Source organism: Callithrix jacchus, chromosome 10 (genome assembly GCF_049354715.1).
Source record: "Callithrix jacchus isolate 240 chromosome 10, calJac240_pri, whole genome shotgun sequence".
Lineage (NCBI taxonomy): Eukaryota > Metazoa > Chordata > Mammalia > Primates > Cebidae > Callithrix > Callithrix jacchus.
In genome coordinates, this window is record NC_133511.1 from 76,729,237 (window position 1) to 76,750,943 (window position 21,707).

The 21,707-nt window shown below is 41.5% G+C and overlaps 1 long non-coding RNA gene and 1 pseudogene across 1 annotated transcript in view; one reads left to right on the forward strand and one right to left on the reverse strand.

Annotated features, from left to right (window-relative positions):
- Positions 1-15,001: 15,001 nt before the first annotated feature.
- Positions 15,002-21,707, forward strand: part of LOC144578124 (uncharacterized) — a 135,981-nt gene continuing 129,275 nt past the window's right edge. The window contains exon 1 of the long non-coding RNA XR_013523304.1: positions 15,002-15,067. This is a non-coding gene — a long non-coding RNA (uncharacterized LOC144578124). The remainder of the gene's footprint in view (positions 15,068-21,707) is intronic.
- On the reverse strand, positions 19,559-20,559 carry LOC100408314 (small nuclear ribonucleoprotein polypeptide A pseudogene; annotated as a pseudogene).

The following is a 21,707-nucleotide window of genomic DNA, read 5'->3' on the forward strand; positions in this document are numbered from 1 at the left end:
TTGTGGTTGCAATTCTGGGCTTCTATGTTCTGGCTACTTCATTTTTTTCTTTTTGTCCCTCCAGCCCTAGAGGTGGTATCTGCTTTCTGAAGTTATTATTTCTAGATGACTTTTTGCTTTTTCAGCTTTTGTATTTTTTTTAAGCCCTCTAATGTCTGCATAACCAATTTCCCTGTAATAAATAAATTTTTTCCATTGAAATACGTAGGTTTTTTGTTTTTTTTTTTTCTGACTGGACTCTGACATAATGAGGGCCTGCTCATTTGTATGCAAGCTCAGAACCACTTAATACTGAAAATAGTATATTCATTCTTTCTACTTCTCTAAAAATTCTGAGATTAATTTGTAGATGTCTCTGACCTTGAATGAAGTGCTTAGTTCCTTGCCAATAAAAAACAAGATTCTGGTAATCTATAACATAAGTAGGATGATGATTAATTAAAGTATCATTTATGGTTTCTTGGGAAGAAATACCTATTGAAGTAGTTGCCTTTAGGGATCAAGTGGCTGTTGCATTTTGCCATTGTGGTAGTATAGATGACAACAAGGACTGTGGGTGGGATGACATCTTATGACTGCACTGGAAACCTTACAGACAGAAAATGACAAATTGAAGTCTTTGAAGTTTAAGCTCAAGTCAAATTCAGACAGGGAACTTTTATGGCAACTTTGAAAAAAGTTTCTGATTTCTTATAAGATCAATTAGATCTTCTTATAAGATTGATCTTATAAGATCAATCATAGTTATATTATTAAAAATATAACTAGATGGGTTGCAAAATTAAAATGGAAATTAATTTCAGAGACTCATCAAATCATTTATGTATTAATCAGGGCACTGGGAACAAGTGGGATTCTAAGACTTCGGTTGGACTTGGATGAAGCTAAATGCCCAAGTCTCTGAATAAGCAGAAGCAGCCCATCTTATAACAGAGAAGATTGACCTTTCCTTCCTGAAAACTCTGTAATCACTTCATCTGAAGCAGTTGCCTTACAAGAGATACTTATTATCCTCAAGACCCATCCCCATTGCTGATTACTTTTTAGTATAGACCTAAACTTGGGTTAGATCTCAGCATGCTCAAACAGAACAAATGCAGATTCAGCCCTGGGGAGAAATTGCCTATACTTAAAAAAAAAAAAAAGCAGGATTTTGATAATTCCTATAGTGGAAACCAAGAAAATATGTGTGAGAATAGATTCCAACGGTAGGCTAAAAGGAGCAGAATATAATTTTGTCTCAGGATTAATATATTGATATGAGAGCATTTACCAAATAATCTAGATTTAATCCCTAAGGCAACAGTATTGGTAGATGTATGGATTAATGCTGTTATAAAAGGTCTCACAGGAATGAAAGTGGCTTTTTCTCATTTCTGCTATTCGGCTATGTGAGGACGTGGCCTTCCTCCCTTCCAGGGGACACAGCACTCAGGTGCCATTTTGGAAGCAGAGAAACTGGGCCTTCACCTGCCAGTGCCTTGATCAGCCTTCAGAATTGTGAGATAATTAAGTTCGGCTCCTTATAAATCATCTAGTCTCAGTTATTCTGTTATATTAGGTTGGTGCAATTACTTTTGCACCCACATTTTTTTTTTTTTGCATTATCAGAACAAATGTCAACACAGTGAAAAAGGCAAATAACAGCTTAGTATTACTTTGAAAATAGTTTTTATTTCACAGCCCTCACACATTTAGAAGTACTGGTCTATAGCCCTACCATATGAGACAGTGACACAATTCTAAAATTTAAGTATTTTAATGTAATTCTCTTGAGCTTTCCCCAGTCTACTTTTTATGTTCTTGCTGTGCTATGTCTGATGTTTTTTTTCTATAGGTTTTTCGGTGAAACCTATCTACTTACTTATTTCTTATATTTGGAAATAAAGGGAATTTGGACTTTCCACTAGTTAGGAAGAATCTTTCTCCCAACTAGTTGACTTGAATAGGAAAGTTTTAGGTATTTTATGACTTGGAAGTGCACACTTCACCTCACTGTCAACTTTGGCTGTGCTGCTTCCCTTCAGAGTTCACATCAAGGGCAGGGAGGTTATACAAGCCAGAGATGTCATGGTGTATCAGTCTTTCTAGTTGGCTCAATCCCAGATCAATGCTCTGTTTTTATTCTAAACAATCCCTCACTGAATTTGGCAACAGGGATTAAGCCTAGCTCTTACAGTCCTGTTTAAAAAAGATCTATCCTTTTCAGTGTGTTTTCATGACTTCTTTCATGTTTTCTGATATGAAATTAAGATAAAAATATCTTTCTTTTCACAAAAGGAAACAAATAGATGAAAATCTTTGCGGGAGAGCTATTGGAAGGACAGTTGTAGCATGAGAGGAGGCCACGTGCCATTAACTGACTAATGCAGAATTCAAGATAAGGTCATCATTCACAATGAGCTTATTTTTTTTTTTGGTTGCAGTTATTAGGAACATATCAGGGTCTTCAAGGCCAGGAAAAATTAGACTCTATATTTTATTTGGATTGGATACTTTTTACTTTAGTAGTGATAAAATTCACAAAGATTCTTTTGTACAGTTGAAATTTTCTACGATAAGTCTAAAATCCAGATGTTAGAGAGATTTTTCTTTTAGGAAGATTTTTCAGAAAAGGTATATTAACTCAGTTCCTATTGGTGTTGTCAGATCCACTTCTGGTGCTTTGATATGTTCTGCAGACATTTAAAAAAGTTCTTATCTAGTACTAGAAAATAAATTACATTGAAGCAAAAGTTTCTCTTGAGCTGATAATGCTGCTCAGCTAAGAAAAAATTAGTGAGTTGAATATTTGTTGATTGAATCTGGGTAAAATGGCTTTGAAGAATCTGACATTTCTAAGTAGCTCTTAGTAGTTACAAATACAGTAAGGAGATGAGTTTTACTCACTTATAACCAACATGGTTGATAACAAGATATGATTGTTTGGCATCTATAGCAGTAACCATAGCACCATTTTTCAAAGTTCTTCTCTAAGAGGACTGTAGGTTATTGTTCAGAAAATGTCCATTTCTTCCCCTTGAACACCTGTAGTAGGGTTGTATTCTTCCTTTTCCTATTGATGTTGGACTTGGTTGTGTGACTTGCTTTTGGCCAATGGAATGTGGGTAGAAGTGATATCATACAAGATCTGAGCCTCCCCTCATTGCTCTATTAGCTTTTGTCCTCTTCCATGAGAAGAAAATGCCCCTGCTGTGGCTCTTTCAGCCTGACTAGCCACAACTTCTTCACGAAGCTACAGCCTGAAGCAGCCTGTCATTCTGTCTGAAGACTTGTGAACATGAGAATAAATATTTATTGCTGCATGGCAGAGTTTTAGAATGGTTTGTTATGCAGCACAGTCTGACTTGTATAGGGACACAGAGCATTTCCTAGACATCATCCATTTGTTGCTTTTAGGATATTAAGGTAGTAGGTATTATAATTACTAGATTGCTCAATGAGGCAGATTTTTCAAAATTTTGCCAATGACTTCTTTGACACATTGATTGTTAAAGAGTGTGCTTGAGGCTAGGAGTTTGAGACCAGCCTGGGCAATATAGCAAGACCCTGTCTCTACAAAAAAATTAAAAAAATTAGCTGGGTGTGGTAGTACATGCCTGTAGTCCCAGATACTCAGGAGTCTGAGGTGGAAGGGTTACTTGAACCTAGGTGTTCGAGGCTGAAGTGAGCTATGTTCATGCCACGACACCCTAGACTGGACAACAGAGTGAGACCTTGTGTTTATATATATATATATATACCACTGTTTCTTTCTGAGAAACTGGATTTGTTAGCCTCTTTCTTTGGCCTCTTGGCCTTTAGGGGCAGATTTGCATAGACCTGCTCAGAGTGGAACAGAATTTAATCTTTCAAAATTTATTGAGACTTGTTTTATGGCCTAACACATAGTCTACTAGAGAATGTTCCATGTGTACTTGAGAAAATGTGTACTATGTTGTAGTTGGGTAGAGTGTTCTGTATGTGTCTGTTAGGTCTAGTTGGTTTATAGTGTTGTTCAAGTCCTTTATTTATTTCCCTGTTGATCTGTTAATAATTGTTCTATCCTTTTTTGAAAGTGGGAGTATTGAAGTCTCCAACTGTTGTTGTAGAACTGTTGTTTCTGCCTTCAATTCTATCAGTTTTGCTTTACATATTTTGGGGCTCTGTTGTTAGGTATATATGTGTTTATAATTGTTATAGTATCTTGATGTACTGATCCTTTTACCAATATATAATATCTTTCTTTGTCTTTCTGTTCAGAGGTGCTTTCTAATATAAAGTAGTATCTTGTGGATATTCAGCCCATCTAATCTCCCACTAACATCTACGTTAAGCATATCTTTTATGCCATAAATTCCTTAACATTTGCTGCACAAAAATGTATGAATGAGATTGGTATTTAAAGGATGGAAAGAAGGCTAGTGTGGCTAACAGTGGTATCAAGAGGGGTCAGAGAAGTGGTCAAGGGTCAGCTCATGTAGGGCTTCATAAAATAAGAATGTGGATTTTATTGCCAATGATATAAATATTTAATGGAAGATTTTAAGCATGAGAATTACATTTTAAGAAGATCACTCTGGAGACTATTTGAAGAATGGGCCATAGACAGGTAGGGAGAGGGGTGAGGCTTTTTCTATAGTGCAGGCAAGAGATGTTGATGGCTTAGACCAGAGGGACAATAGTAAAGATTAGAGAAGTGTAGGATTTTAAGATATATTTTGTATATAGAGTGGCTAGAACTTACTGACGAGTTTCTGTAGGGAATAAGGGAGATGACTCAGGGATGACTCTTGGTTATTTTTGTTTGTTTGTTTTGTTTAGTTTTTTGGTTTTACCTGTGTAGTATTTTCTCATACAAGGAGAGTGTAACTGTCTAGTGAGTTCACTTTGTATGCTGCCTAGACAGAGCTCATTTATCAAGACTGGGGAATTTCAATAAAGGAAGAGTAAAACTGACTGTGCAGGTGACTGGAGTTTTATTATTTCTCAAATCAGTCTCCCCAAGGATCAGAGGATCAAAGTTTTTAAGGACAGAGTTTCTAAGGATCAGAGTTTTTAAGGACAACTTGGTGGGTTGGGGGAAACCAGTGAGCCAGGAGTACTGATTGTTCAGGTCAGAGATGAAAATCACAGGGAGTCAAAGCTGTCTTCCTGCACTGAGTCAGTTCCTGGGTGGGGACTACAAGATCAGATGATCCAGTTTATTGATCTGGGTGGTGCCAGCTGATCTATCAAGTGCAGGGTCTGCAAAATATCTCAAGCACTGATCTTAGGAGCAATTTAGGGAGGGTTGGAATCTTGTAGTCTCCAGCTGCATGACTTCTAAACCGTATTTTTTTTCTTTTTTTTTTTAATACTTTAAGTTCTGGGGTATATGTGCAGAACGTGCAGGTTTGTTACATAGGTATACATGTGCCGTGGTGGCTAAACCATAATTTCTAATCTTGTGGCGAATGTGTTAGTCCTTCATAGGCAGTCTAGTACCCAGTCAAGAAGGAGGTTTGTTTTAGGAAAGGGCTGTTACTATCTTTGTTTTAAACTATAAACTAAGTTCTTCTCAAAGTTAATTCAGCCTACACCCAGAAATGAACAAGGACAGCTTAAAGGTTAGTAGCAAGATGGAGTCAGTTAGGTTAGATCTCTTTCACTGTCTCAGTCATAATTTTGCAAAGATAGTTCAAAGAGGAGGAGTAACAGGTCTTTTTGTTTGATGTTTGTTTGGCTCGTTCCTTGGTGGAGGAAAATAAATCAAATTTTTAAATTTTTATATATTTTTAAGCCTGAGATACCTATTTTAGTTTAGACAACCTTTCAAGAAGGAAGGATTAGTTAGTTGGGTCAAATGTTGTGAGACTCCAAATAGGATGAAGATCAAGGAGTGACCACTGCCTTGGCAATATTTGAAAAGAGCAGTCTCTGATTTAAACAGACAACCACCGAATGGGAGAAAATTTTTGCAAACTATGCATCTGGCAAAGGTCTAATATGCAGCATCTATAAAGAACTTAAATTTGCAAGAAAAAAATAAACAACCTCATTGAGAAGTAAGCAAAGGACATGAACGGATGCTTTTCAAAAGAAGGCATACATGTGGACAACAAGCATATGGAAAAATGCTCAACATCACTGATCATTAGAGAAATGCAAATCAAACCACAATGAGACACCATCTCACACTAGTCAGAATAGTTATTATTAAAAAGTCAAAAAATAACAGATGCTGGCGAGGTTGCAGAGAAAAGGGAACGCTTATACGCTGTTGTTGGGAAAGTCAATTAGTTCAACCACTATGTAAGGCAGTGTGGCAATTTCTCAAAGACCTAAGAACAGAAATATCGTTTGACCCAGCAATACCATTACTGGTATATGCCCAAAGGAATATACGTTATTCTATCATAAAAATACATGTATGTGTATGTTCATTGCAGCAACTATTCACAATAGCAAAGACATGGAATCAACCTAAATGCCCATCAGTGAGACTGGATAAAGAACAGAAAATGAAATACCGCATGTTCTCACTCATAGGCAGGTGTTGAACAATGAGAACACATGGACACAGGGAGGGGAGCACTACACACTGGGGTCTGTTGGGGAGAATAGGGGAGGGACAGCAGGGGGTGGGGAGTTGGGGAGAGATAGCATGGGGAGAAATGCCAGATATCGGTGAAGGGGAGGAAGGCAGCAAATCACACTGCCATGTGTATACCTATGCAACTATCTTGCATGTTCTTCACATGTACCCCAAAACCTAAAATGCAATAAAAAAAAAGAAAATATGGTACATATATACCACAGAATACTATGTAGCCATAAAAAAGAATGAATGAGATCATGTCCTTTGCAGGAATATGGATGAGGCTGGAGGCCATTATCCTTAGCAAACTAACACAGAAACAGAAAACCAAATATTGCATGTTCTCACTTATAAGTGGGAGCTAAATGATGAGAACTCATGGACACACAGAGGGGAACAACAGACTTTAGGCCTACTTGAGGGTGGAGGTTGGGAAGAGGGAGAGGATCAGAAAGAATAACTATTGGGTACTAGGCTTAATACCTGGGTGATGAAATAATGTGTACAACAAACCCCTATGATACAACTTTACATAACAAGCCTGCACATTGTACCCCTGAACTTAAAATAAAAGTTAAAATTTTTAAAAAGGAACAGTTTCTGGTAAGTGATGGGGGCAGAAACTTGATTGAAGTGGTCTGAGAAGAGATTGTGAGATGATGCAATGGAGATGTCATTTATATTTAACTCTATCAAGAAGTTTTCCTGTGGTGGGTTTGAGTAGTTCAGTATTTCACACTAGTTGGAGGAGATTGTGAGGTTTAAAGAAGTTGTCCTTTTTAAAATCAGGTAGAACATAATTAGGAACCCCAGCCTCCATTAAATGCCACAAGCTCTCCATGGTCACTGTGACATCAATGTCTAAAACCATTTGTTTCCAGATTTTCCTTGGAGAGGGAAATGGTGTTCCCCTCCACTTCCTCAACTACAATATGTTTGTGTAACAATGCAAGTAATCTAGTAGAGAGAGAGAGAATGTGGAGAGAAATGGGACAATTGCGGGAGAAAAGACTGAGAATGCCAGAGGGCATGGAATTTAGATGGGACAGGGATATTTAAGCAAGCAAAGAAAATACGTACTGAATGAGAAGGTTAGTATTTTGTTGGTGAGAAGATGAGGGAGATCTGTTAATTGCTTATTTAAAAAAATGAAGCAGGAGGGTAGATTATCTGTTGGGTATACGGGCAGGTATTGGGGCAATAAATTTGAAGAGGGAGAAGAAGATGGGACCTACTCGTTTTGAATGTGAATGCTAGGAAAGTGTTGGATTGAAAGAAGTTTCAGCATCCATTTAAGATTTGGTTGTGGTCTGTTTCTACCATTCAACCTAGCTCCATGAGTGCAGAAACCATGTCTCTCTTGTTGTACAAAAGCATACCTATACTGCCTGACATGGTATCTAGTGCCTTGTAGGTACTTGATAAATATTGATTTTATAATTTAATAGTGCTTGGCTTCCTGTTGAAATTGCTGTCCTAGAAGATACCTATTCACCAACTTTACCGGTATTCCATAGATATTAATGCTGGTCAGTTGTGCCTGAATTCCAAAGGGAAGAGGGGATAATGAGATATTTCTGGCCTTCCCTACCCATTATGACCTGAACTAGTTTTTCAGGATAACTTTGTAATGCCCTTGGTTGGGCATTACACCAAGGAAGCAGACATGGGGGTTGCTGACAGGGTGGTGGGGGGGTTATTCAGTTGGGTGGGGACCTTAGAATTTTATTTTTGATTTATGAAACCCACATATTCTCTGAAGAATTCCAACCATATTATATCTAATATATGTGTATTGTAGAAAAAAATAAGAAAAAACAGAGCATCTTAATACTGAAAGTATCTTTCTCAGACACTGTCTGGTAGAGTACATTAATTGCAATCATTCAATTCCTTCTTCTTAGCCAGTGAATTATATTTTCTCTTTCCATTGACTTAGGGCTTAGCCATATGGCTTGCTTTGGCCAATGAAATGTTAGCAGTATGACATATGCTATGTCTGAGCAGAAGCTGTAAACATGATTGCCTGATTTGGCTTGGCCATTTATGTTTCTGTTCTCTGCCAGAAGCTGAGCATGTCTCAGACTCTTCTGCCTCGGTCCTGGCATAAGAAGAAAGGTGGAGAGGACTTTATCTAGCCCACAGCCTGATCCTCCATGTGATAAGAAATACGCATCTGTGCTTCTAAGCCACTGAAATTGTGCAGTTGTATTTTGTTATTGAAGCAAGGGTAAATATGTGTTCCTTCCTCTAAGAATTGACTGTCAAGCTCAATGCTTTCCATCAACAATAGGGATGTCATGCAAGGTGCCAGACCCTCCTCTTGTACCCATTAATCACGGTATTCTTTCCTCTTAAACCCAAATATGACCTCAGAAACTTTTTGAATACAGGGCCCAAGAGAGGTACTGCCAATCAAGTGGATGTGGCTGGTGAGATGAAACCTCTCTGGCCTGATTCCACTACACTATTCTGTCTTCTAAGTTAATTGATAACTTTTGCTTTAGATGGATCGTCCAAAGTAGGAATGTCTTTAGACATGCCAATCAAAATAGTTTCTGGCTCAGAAAACTCATTTGTTATTATTTATAATAGTTTATAATATTTTAATGCTTACCATATTATTAGTGTCTTGGAATCAATAATACTATAATACTAATAGTGCTCAAATTCATGAAGATGTGACTTGTTCAAGGTCACACACTAGGACTTGAATCTAGTCTGTTTGTCTCTTATGACCATCATCTCTCCATTTTACTGATAGGTCCCAGGTGTGGCTAAAGGATTCCACTGGCTAGAGCCCTTGGATTTCTTCTTTCTCTGGGCCCCAAACTTCCTCATTTCCTAGACTCCAGAGGCACTGAAGCATATGGATCCTTTAGATCCCTCTTCTACAAAGAGCTAATATCCAAGTGTCTTTGCTGGTGAAGAGAACTGTAAAGGAATTGTATTAGGAGTTATTAGTGGGGTCAGAGAGGCACCTGACTGTCTCAGGAGGCTTCCCCTTCTGGTAAAAGCATATCCTGAACTTCAACCAAAGCAGCATCAGAGGCTTTACTGAGAAAACTGATGAGGAAAGCCAGGTATCCTTAGCATGTTACTGAATGTCATTGTGTCCATTAAAAAGATACAGTGCGGGCTCTGTCAAAACATGGGGTTGGTGGACAAGGTAACTAAGATCCTCACTACTGGGCAATGGAAAAAAAAAATGCAGACATTCACTGGGGTTGTGGTCCATAGTTTTACCTGCAAGGTGGTTCATCCATGGGACAGTCAGTCATTATAATCAGGGTTAATCATACATAAAAAGAATTTTCTGCTGAGATGTAGCAACTTCATGGGGTATCAGGCCAGATTTTCTTCTAAGCATTTATAGCTCTGTGATGAGGTTGCTATTGCCCCATTTTATGTTTATTTTTCAACTGAGGTCATTTTATTTCAAAGTGGTTATGATTTCAGCCTTGTCATTCCTGCAACTAGGCAGCTTCCAAATTGCCCATTCTTGGCAATGTTTAATGCCTTGTCCCCTGTCTTGCTGTCAGGGGCAGCTCATTTGGGCTGCCAAGAGGGTCTGCTTTATTGCTCAGCCAGCCAAGGCCTAAGCTGCTTTATGACATTTCAAAGTGAATCGATGATAGAAATTTCAATTTATTTCAGAAGAGAGTTGTCAACAGGCCTAGAGCTCGGAAAATGAGTGACCAGGTCTTTAAAAGGCATTGATTTGAGTGTACATAGATGAAAGACACCCTGAATGCTGTTTCAGCATGTGTCTCTGAAATTCATCCTTATTTATATGTAGTTACTGCTTCTGAAGAATGTTTACGTAGCCTAATACTGTGGATTAGAATTTATTCATCTCTACTTTGATAAATGTGGTGATCATAGCTTGTTTTTGTCTATCCCTTTAGGGGACTACCATACCTCTACTCGCATACCTGTGGTTCTGATGGAGCTAATTTCAGACCTTTGTTCCAGGGATAGGCCTGCCCAGTGAAACACATGAATTTGTCTTAGGGATGGACATGTTAGCTTTATCAGTCAGGATCTTGGAAACAGATGACACTTTCAAATTGGATTATTAAATAAACCTTCCATGGAGGTATAGGTGACATATAGTAAAACCGTAAAGGATAGTGCAGTTTCTGGGACTGCACATAGTAGGGCATAGTACTGCTTTTAGGTTGCAGAGGCAAAACTGGGAAGCCATTACTGGAACTCAAAGAGAAAAGATGTGTGGCGAGAGCTGCAGGCAGGACCTGTGACTATTGGCTGAGAGACCCAGCTAACTCATGTGGACCCTTGCAAAAGGAGCTGGAGGAAATGAACATCCTGACTTCATTCTTCTCACTTCCTCCAGCCTCCCACTGGTCTTACTATTGACAATACCCAAGGGAAGGCATGGAAGAAAGCAGCCACTGATACATCCAATCTCCCACTTATTGAGCTGGAAGAAGAGTAGAGAGTGGCCAACCTCCCAGCTACTGAGCTGCTGAGGTCAGCTGAAAGTAGATTTGGAGGTCAAGCTGAGGATATTTGGCACATGAGCCAATTTAGCCCAGTTGAGAGTCTGTTCTGGGACTTTTAATGGGACAATCAGGCAATATATTCTTTCTGCTGAAATTTCTGTAGGAAATAGGCATGGAGCTACTGGTGGCCATCTCATCACCACTTTGGAAAGAGGGGCAAAGAGGTGGTGTCAAATTCCTGATGATAATTATTTAAGCCCTTGAACCCAGGCACACTAGAGGACTACCCCTAGAATTTTCAACTAGGGGCCAATAAATTCTACCTCTGCATTAGCTAGTCAGGTTTCTTTCACTTGCATCTGAAAGAGGCCTGACATACAGTCTATACAGTTCTACACGTTGCAAAACTCAGTTCATGGAGCCATTGAGATGATCTCTTGCCACATGCAGCAGTGGCTCTAACATACTCATTTCACTAAATCTGGGTTTCTTGATGCCAGCCCCTGTGCTTTAGTAACCCTCTCCAGCTGTAGCCTCAGTTCCACCCTGTTCCTTTGTAGTCTTAACTAAGATAGCCAGGATGTCACTGGCCCAGAGGCATCAGTGAGCAGCATCTGGAATTTTATGAATTCAGTGTTTGGGAGACAGTATTTTAAAATGTGTAGGGAAAATAATACAGGTCCCTTTAGTAGGAAAAAAAAACGCTGGAATTTATATAGACTGAGGTTTGATGCTTTGAGATATTGAAATGTGTGCAAAGTTGGTAGATATTGGGCTAGATCAAATAATTCCATGAGAGAAGTATTTTGACATAAGAATAATCTCAGTCCATGGATCCAGGTTGAGTAATAACTTTTCTGAAAAAAACTTAGCATCAAAGGACATTTAGTAAGTCTTTGGTTAGCATCTTTGCTAGGTGGCAGTTCTCTTATTTACAGAGGGCCCTCTCCTTGGAGTGTGTGTGTATGTGTATGTGTGTGTCTGTGTCTGTGTTTGTATGTATGTGTGTATATAAAGCAAAGTCATCTTTAATTTATACTTTTCACCAGCAAGAAATAAAGGGGAAATGGTTCGTAGGCTGAGGGCCAGGAATGTCCCGTTTTCTTCAGGGTAGTCCTGCAGATGGACCTTCCCCCTAGGCGCATATATCTTGCCTTCTCTCCCTTCACACACAGCAAAGAGTGAAAATCCCAATCTGCACTCATGGGGCTGGGAGTGGGGAAGGACTGAACCATAGTGTGGCAGAGCAGAAAGAACACCCTTGAACCAGACTAGGTCTCCAGCCTCTACTATTCATGATCTCTGAGGCCTTCGCTTAATCTCCCCAGGTTCCTGTTTCTTCCGTTGTAAGACAGGGTTACTAATACCTTCCTTAGGGCACTACCTTGAGGATTAAATGAGATAGAGTGAACAAAACTTCTAAAGTCCTGCTGGGTGAACATCTTCATAAGTGGCCAAAGCAATAACAATGATGACAAATCTGGGCAGGTCAGATCGGCAGTGCATCCAAGATTCACTTCGAAGCCTGTAGGACAATGCCTGGTCTGCTCAATAGCAAATGTTAGTTCCCATCTCCTTCCTGCTTTTCCTGGGAATGTTTAGTCCCTCAAATAGAATCCACTGCTGACTGCATCTCAGGGATGCATGAGATGATGGGGACAATGAGAGCTTTGGAAAGCCATAGTTTGCTTTTTTGGCTCAATAACCCCATCTCTAAGAATTGGTCTAAGAAATAATCTGAAAGAAAAAAAAGTCATTTGTGCTAAGAGTTTACTACAAAATCATTTGTAATAGCAAAAATCCCTACCAATATTCACTAATGATGTCAGTTCAATTATGATAATTCAACTAAATGGGTTATTTTACAGTCACTGAAATGATAATTTCAAAGGCTATACAGCAACATGGAAACTGTTTATGATTTAATATTAAGTCAAAAGATACAGGGCTGGGCATGGTGGCTCACTCCTATAATCCTAGCACTTTGGAAGGCTGAGATGAGAGGATTGCCTGAGGCCAGGAATTTGAGACTAGCCTGGGCAACATAGTGAGACCCCATTTCTATAAAAAAATTAAAAAATTAGCTGAGTGTGGTGGTGCACACCTGTAGTCCTAGCTATTCAGGAGTCTGGGTGGGAGGATCGCTTGACAGGAGTCTGAGGCTGCAGCGAGCAGTGACCTTTGATAGTGCCACTGCACTCCAGCTTAAGTGACACAGTGAGAAGCTGTTTCTAAAAAAAAAAAAAACATACCTACAGAATTGTGTCTGTACTACATCATACTATGACACAGGCCTGTGTCCATATGAGGGGCACTATTGGGAGTTTCTGTCCCTTGTGTGCTTCATTTTTGTCACCTTTACACATTGTGTTTGTATATTCAGATAAGGAAATTCTCTAGCCTTTTACAACCTAAGTTTATTTTTTGACCAGATTTGAATACTTATTATGCATAAACCTCACAAGACTAGGAGAGAGAGCATGTAAAAAAATAAAAACAGTTTGATTCTTTCAAGTAGCAAATATGATGAATTTCAACAATGTATTTCAACTCCTGTTGATGAAACTTACACAATAAATATTAATAATAATTTAAATTAGAATTATAAAGTGATCCTTCTATCTCTGTTTTACTTTACTTAGGAAAAATGAATTATTGGAAGTAGGCTATTTAGAGAAAGGCCTGACATACAGTGAATAATCAATAAATGAGAACTTGTGTATTACGGCACTTATTACACCGAGGTACCATTTTTACATTAATTCATGTGTATATGGCTCGCAGCAGTGCAGTGGGGTGGGGACCATTAGGATTCCAACCTCAGAGATGAGGAAACACTATAGAGAAGTCCCATCGCATGTCTAAGTTCACATCACTAGCAACAAGCAGAGCTGGAATTCCCCTGTGGACCAGGTACCAGAGTCTTGGTCCTCACCATTTCACCATGGGGCATTCTCATTAAGCGAAGCTGCTATCTTTAGGGCTTCTGGAAAAGAAAGTCAAGTGAGTAGCTAAGCTTTTAGGGGAAGATGGTTTTTGAGTGCCTTGGCCCCCAGGGAAGGGGGTGATGAGGCCTGGAGAGGAGGAGGAGGGGAGCAGGCCCTTGTTTCTACTCCTGGAGTGGGGGCAATGGAGACATCGGGAATGGGGAGCCTTGGGAGGACTCATTTGTTCACTGGTGGAAGGGCTGGAGGTAGAACATCCTTGACAGATATGTTGTTAAAGTCACACGTGAAGTCGGGTGGACAAAAAAAAGGATGTGAGCCATATGGGACCAGAGGGCTGCCTCTGCTCCTCAGCTGCTCTGAGCTCTGCGGTTTTAGAACTGAATGCTTGTCTGAGATATTTGGAGCAGCATCCTCTTCCAATACACAACTGAGAGAGTCCTCAAGTGCCTTTACTTGTGCTGTCCCTCCAGGCTTTTCCTCATAAATAATCACTACATCCAGGGACAGAAAGATTCCCAGATAGCTGTGAGACTCCCCACAGGCTCTGTGCCCCATCAGGGCTCCATCTGAGGTAGTGTTGCCCCCCTTCCTTCAGAAGCCTGAGAGCCTCCTCTACTCTGACCTCAATGAGATAGTGAGGGGAGTGGGTTGGTGTAACTGGGGTAAGGCCAGCGTGAAATCGGAAACTGAGTCCAGGACAGAGCTGTTCCAAGTGAGTGAGGGACTCTGAGGATCAGGACCCAAGTTGAGGCCAATGCCCAGGGGCATGGCCAGGGAAGCCCAGCTGCTGGAATTGAAAGACAAGGCAAGGCTGAAGGTGAGAAGCCAGGCAAGGACCCCAGGAACAGGTGCCTCACCCTCTGCCTCTTCTGGGAGTGATCTCAGGGGAGAGGGGAGTGTGGAGGGTCTGGGGCTGAATCATGGAGTACTCTCACCTGAGACCAAGGGTGACGCTAGCATGGCAGAAGCAAGTTGAGTCAGAAACATGTGACAGCTGAGGTCTAAAAAAGGAAGCCTAAAGGGCCACTAAAATGAAGGGGCCAAAGGAGCTATGGCAGCTGGGTTATGGAGCCAGGAATTTGAGAACCAGGGAGGTGAGTGCAAAAATAGTAGGTCCAGGATAAACAGGATTCTAGGACATGTGCTGCCTGTGGCTCACTCTGGTGGGCCAGCTGGGCATGATAGGAGTGTGGATCTGCTAAATTTAAAGGGCCAGAACAGACACCATTGTGCATCTGTTTCAGCCTGGGAACCTCTTATGATAGCTCAGGCTGGGTCCAAGAAAGTCTAGGCATGATTTGCCCTGAACCTGGAGCTAGGAAAGCAGACCGAGTCTACATGGGAGGGGAAGGTAGTGTTGGAGACAAGAACAAGTCGTGGTGGGTGCTTGGGTGGAGGGACAAGCTTGGATGCTGGGGCCTGGGGCACCATGGGGCTTACATGCTCAGGCCTGCAGTAGCGAATAGCACTGGGGAGAGAGTGGCAGATGAGTCACAATCCCAGATGTGCACAGATGCTCTGGGCAGGTTTAGACTGCTAGTCAGCAAATTTGACCACAGCCTGGATGGGCTGTCAGGCTCAGGCCACTGGCCCTACTCCCAGCACAGAGAAAGCCTAAGAACTCACTCCTTTGTGAGTGTTCACTCTTTGAAATGTTTCATAGCCCTATATGGAACCACATCTGGGTGAGTAAATGTATTTTCTGAGCCAGGCTTTACATGTTGATTTTATGACGCATCTAGGCAGAAGGTGAAACGCCCCAGTCATTAACTCACTTCCCCTTGTGGGTGAATTCCGCAATACGTTTTTCATCTGAGCTGTGGAACAAGTTTCTCCAGCACACACAGACCTGTCTGTCAGTGGACATTTGGCTGTTCAGATAAATCCTTGGCTCTTCAGAGGCTGTCCCTGGTTCACCTCTCAGGCCACGTGCTTTCTCTTGTGGGCAACTTTGCTGGCTCTTCCTGGAACAGGCCAAAACACAGGGATGAAGTTCTGTGGATAAGGCTGCCTGTGTCAGAGAGGCCTCGAGCACATATTTGGATTCTTAACCCCCAGCTTACCAGACAGCTTGCTGTGTCCGCGCGCGTGTGTGTGTGTGTCCTTTAAAATTCTAGCTTAATGACCACATGTTTTAGGCCACTTCTGTCCCCCTAAAATAGGGCTCTGAGCACGTCTCCAAAGGAGGGCCCCTGAAGCACAAGCAGTGGGCCGGCTGCCAGGGCTGGCAGAATGAGACACAGTACTTGAAATAAATGCAGGGTGTTTGCTTACAGATTCTTCACCACATCATGGCTGAGTCAGATGACTTCTCACCCCAGATTCTGTTTTTACCCACTTTCCTACACAGAGCTGGGGGTGGGAGGATTGTGTAAAGTTTAAAATATATCCCCAAATGATATACTTCTGTCTTTTGAGTTTTAGTGTACAATAGGGATCCTTTCATTCTTCGATGCAGTCAGGAATTATGTTTGACTTTTTCAGTTTCGTTCTGTTTTAATTCATACCTGGTTGTGGAAAGAGCAGTGGGTTGCAAGTCAAGAGACTTAGGATCAGGTCTCTGCTAGTTAGTAACTGCAGGATTTGGGGCAAGTCAGTCCACCTCTCTGAGCTGCAGTTTTCTTACTGACAACATGGGCTGTCAGTTCCCTGAGGAGGCTATGAGCTTACCTTGGTAAGAAATGGCTTTCCCCATTCAGTGACTCTGGTGTCTGAGCCTTTGCTCTTCACAAGGGGTTGCTTGTCATGCCTTTGCTTGTCGTGACAGCAAGTTAGATCACTCTTGGAAGTGTTTTGAAAACTAAAATACTACATTCTTGTGAGGGATAATTATTACTATGTACCACGCCCAAAACAAAACAAACAAACAAACAAACAAACAAAACTTTTTCTTTTCCTCAGTCTTCTTCATACTCAGCCTCATCTGTGGATTGAACTTCTTCAGTATTCCATCCAGGCCAATCCCTCCTCTCTGGCTTTTTGAGGCTGAACTCACCCCAACTCAACTCACAGCACCTCTGCATCTGCTTCTGCTACTACTTCTTCCTTTTTTTTTCCCCGGGGTCATCCATACACTTTTTTATTACTTATATATTCATTTCATAGTGGTAACATATAAGAATATAAAACTTAGCATTAAAACTTTAAAAATGTTTTGTTTCAAAATACTATTTAAAATTGTATTTTTAAAATTGACACACAATTGTACATATTTTATGGGGTACATAGTGATGTTTTGATACATAAGATCTATAGTGATCAGGGTAACTGGCATAGACGTCTACCACAAACATTGATCATTTCTTTGTGTTGGGAACATTCAGTATCCTTCTAGCTATTACAGTCTCTCTCTCATTGTGAACTATTGTCCTCCTACATGCTACAGAGCACAGCAACATATTCCTCTTATCTAGCCGTCATTTTGTATCTTTAACAAATATCCTCCTGCCCACCCCCACTACCCTTCCCAACCTCAAGTAACCTCTGTTCTACTTTTTACTTCTAATATTAACTTTTTTTTTCAGCTTCCACATATGAATGAGAATTGTGGTATTTAACTTTCCCTTCCTGGCTTATTTCACTTAATACAGTGTCCACTTCCATCCATGTTTCCGTGAATAACAGGAATTCATTCCTTTTATGGCTGAGTAGTATTCCACTGTGTATATGTGCCACATTAAAAAATCCATTCATCTGTTATTGGACACCTACATTGATTTCCTATCTCGGCTAATGTGAGTAGTGCTGCTAGCAACACAGGGGTGCAGATGTCTCTTCAATATACTGATTTCCTTTCCTTTGGATAAATGCCAAGTAGTGGGACCACTGGTTCATATTTAACCATTTTTAAGTGTGCACTTTAGTGGCATTAAGTACATTCACACTGTTGTGCAATCAACACCACTATCCATCTCTAGAACATTTTCATCTTGCTGAACTGAAACTATCCATTGAACAACTCCCCATTTCCTCCTTCCTCCAGCCCTTGGCAACCACCATTCTATTTTCTGTCTCTAGGAATTTAACCACTTTAGGTACATCATGTAAGGGGAACCATACAATATTTGTCCCTTTGTGTCTGGCTGATTTCACTTAGCACAGTGTCTCTAAGGATTATTCATGCCTGCTTCTTTTCAGAGAGAGAAAGTCTTCAGAAACTTTTAAACAGTAGATAGAAAGAAACAATATTTTATCTCAGAAACCACTATAAAGTGAGAGGCTGAGTGGATACATACACTTTCTTGTTTAGGTGCTGCTTATAGCTGTAAAGTAACTTTCTTAAATAAAAAATGAAACGTATTGTGTATCTGTATCTGGGGAATCAGATGAGACCAGGCATGTGCAAGGCGGTGTGGCCATAGAGATGTCAGTTGGGCAGGAGCTGAGTGAGACTCCATCTGATATATGGATTTGGCAAAATCCTTCCTCCCATGCATTTAGTTGTATCTGATGACTTATCTGGGACCAAGGAAGTCCTGAGCAAGAATGCTTAAGAAGCTGATAGTGGCTGGGTACAATGGCTCATGTCTGTAATGGCAGCACTTTGGGAGGGGGGAGATGGGTGGATCACGAGGTCAGGAGTTTGAGACCAGCCTGGCCAACATGGTGAAACCTCGTCTCTACTAAAAATACAAAAATTAGCTGGGTGTGGTGATGCACACTTGTAATCCCATCTACTCGGGAAGCTGAGGCAAGAGAATTGCTTGAACCCAGGAGGCAGAGGTTGCAGTGACCTGAGATCCTGCCACTGCATTCCAGCCTGGGCAACAGAACAAGACTTTGTCTAAAAAAAAAAAAAAAAGAAGCTGATAGTTTGGGGTGTCTGACAGAACCAGGTTTCAGGAAGGTGATTTGGCTTCTTAAGGGAAAAGTCACTGAAAGGGAGAAAGTAGACTGGTAATGTGAATGCAAGCCTAATTGTACCTATTGGCTGGTACGGGGCAACAACCTTTGGGTTAGGTATGTTTTGATTTGTTAATAACACGATTATTATGCTGTTTATTCTCACAATAATCAATTCATCAATCTTATTTAATTTATAATGTGTGTTCCAAGCAGAGCTACTAATTGCCAATATGTAGGAACAATAGACTTCTTACTTTTGGCTAGGTGATGACACTTATGAGGGACTTGGTGAATGGATGAAACTGTCATTATTACAGTCTGTTTTTTGTACTTAGTCACATTTTCAGAAAATAAAAAGACATTGAGAAAAGAGGAGGCAAGAGAGCCTTGAAATGGATGGAATATGACTTATCTGTGTGGAAGTTTGTCTAATCAATGTCTACGCTAGAGTGGCTGCACTCTCAGTGGTTTCTGCTTCTTCTTCTTCTTCTTTTTTTTTTTTTTTTTTGATTGTGAAAAACCAAACCTCAAAGAACCACTTTAATTCCGGCCTAACAGCGCCAGGTGCAATGTTTGGGGACAGACTCTGGGTACAATGCTGTGTGGTGACCACTCACTCACACACAGCTCCAAGGAGGCCCCCAAGGGGGACTTACCTTCAGGGGGCTGAGCCAAGGGGGAAAGGGGTAGCCCCAGAATGGGGAAGGGGCAGGCACGGGGGCGGGGTGGGGGGGAAGGTGCTAGTTCTTGGCAAAGGAGATCTTCATGGCGTTGTTCTGGGTGATCTTAGAGCCCTGAAGGGCATCGCGAGCTGCCCCTGCCTGTACCTCATTGTCGAACTCCACGAAGGCGATGTCATGCGGCCCGTGGACCAGAGGGACCTCCTTGAAGCCAGGGAATTGATTGAAAAGCATGGACAGCATGAGCTCGTTGGTCTCCTCTGGCAGGTTGGTGAGGAACAAGATGTGATTCGGTGGATTCTCGGAAAGAGGCTGCGCAGGGGGCATCTGTCCCGGCATGAGCTGCTGTGGGGGCATGGCCCCTGGTGGGAACTGGCCAGGTGCAAGGCCTGGAGGGGGGATCATGCCAGGGGGCGGCATGTAGGGCAGCTGGCCCGGCATGTGGTACATGATGCGCGGTGCCTGCGTCATTGGTGGCATGCCCGGGACAGGCCCCTGCACGGCTCCCACCACTGGGGCAGCTGCCCCGCCCTGCACAGCCTTCTTGGCGGCTGGGGTCTCCTGGCTCTTGGGCGTTCTCTTCTCCCGCTTGCGATCCCGCTCCACAAAGGTGCCTTTCATCTTGGCAATGATATCTGAGTCGGTCTTGGCATACTGGATACGCATGGGCTTGTCATAGAAGGGGAAACCCTGCATGGAGCACAGGGTGTTGGTGGCACTGCTGACCTCCTTGAAGATGACAAAGGCCTGGCCCCTCATCTTCAGGGTCCGTGATACCAGGATATCCAGGATCTGGCCAAACTGGGAGAAGATGGCGCACAGGGACTTCTTTAGCTCATCCTTCTTGATCTCATTGAGGTTGTTGATATAAATAGTGTGGTTAGGGCGGGTCTTGGGAACTGCCATGGAGTGAAGTGTCGAGGTAAGGCTTAAAGGAGGAAAAACGTGACTTTAGCCCTGGTTTTCTCCAAATCCTTTGTCCCAACGTTGGCTTAACGGGGAGCTCAAGGATCTTCCTTCCGAGAGGAAGTGAGGTAAGGCGGCAGTGGGAAGGACGGAGGCACAGCGTGGGCCGGTTTCTGCTTCTTCCACAGCTTCTTTCATTGTTGTCCCAGACTTTTGGGAACCAAAGAGGAGTTTGGTTGGAAGTGACAAGTTTCTTGAACCACTCCTGTGCTAGTTTTCTTCAGAAAGGTGCTTGTCATGTGTCTGGGTTTTAACTAATCTTGGCTCCAGGAAAAATCTCAAAGTAGTTCCATTTGGTCTTATTCAAGTACAGGCAGTGGAGGGAGGATGCTAGGTAGGTCCCCATCCTTCTTTTGATAGGACTTACAAGTGTCCCAAGCCATCATAATTTGGGTTTTTCTTAGAGCGTACATCTCTTTGGCTAAGAAAATTTTGAAGGATGGATGGGCGTTGGTCCTCCTGGACCATGGATGGCTACCCAGAGGCAGCTGTTGGTGGGATGTCCTCACTCAGAGACAATAAGTGCAGTGAAGGACTCATCAGTCCAAATAGTAAGTGTTTGTTGAATTCTGGGTACTGGATGGTCCCTGGTGCTGCCTACTGACCATGCTCACCTGGGCCCAGGTGGGGCAATCTCTTGCAGCTGATTCTCATCATCACATGCCACTCTAGTCCTGGAGGCTCTGCTGACTTCCCTTCTCATGCCCCTTCTCTATCACTCATGGCAACTCCAGTACTCACCTTTGAGATTACTTTTGATCTTCATCTGTTCTCTTTTCAAGCTATTTTTAATTTTTATTTTATTATTATTTAATATTTTTATTTGAGACAGGGTCTTGCTCTGTCACCTAGGCTGAAGTGCAGTAGTACAATCATAATTCACTATAACCTTGAGCCTGGGCTCAAGTGGTGCTCCTGCCTCAGTTCCTGAATAGCTGGGACTATAGGCACATGCCACCAAGCTTGGCTTCAAGCTATTTAGAAAACTGTTTATTGTAGAAATCCTCAAGAATACAGAAAAATCAAAAGAATGGAACCATAGCACTCATATTCACTTAATCTTGATTAAACAATTGTTAACATTTTATCATGTTTACTTTAATAGAATATATATGAACCACTTCAAAGTAAATTGTTGACTTTTCATTCTTAAACACTTCAGTATGCATCTCTTAGGAATCCAACATTCTTTTACATAATAATACTATTATCACACCTAAGGAAATTAATAGTAATTGGCTAA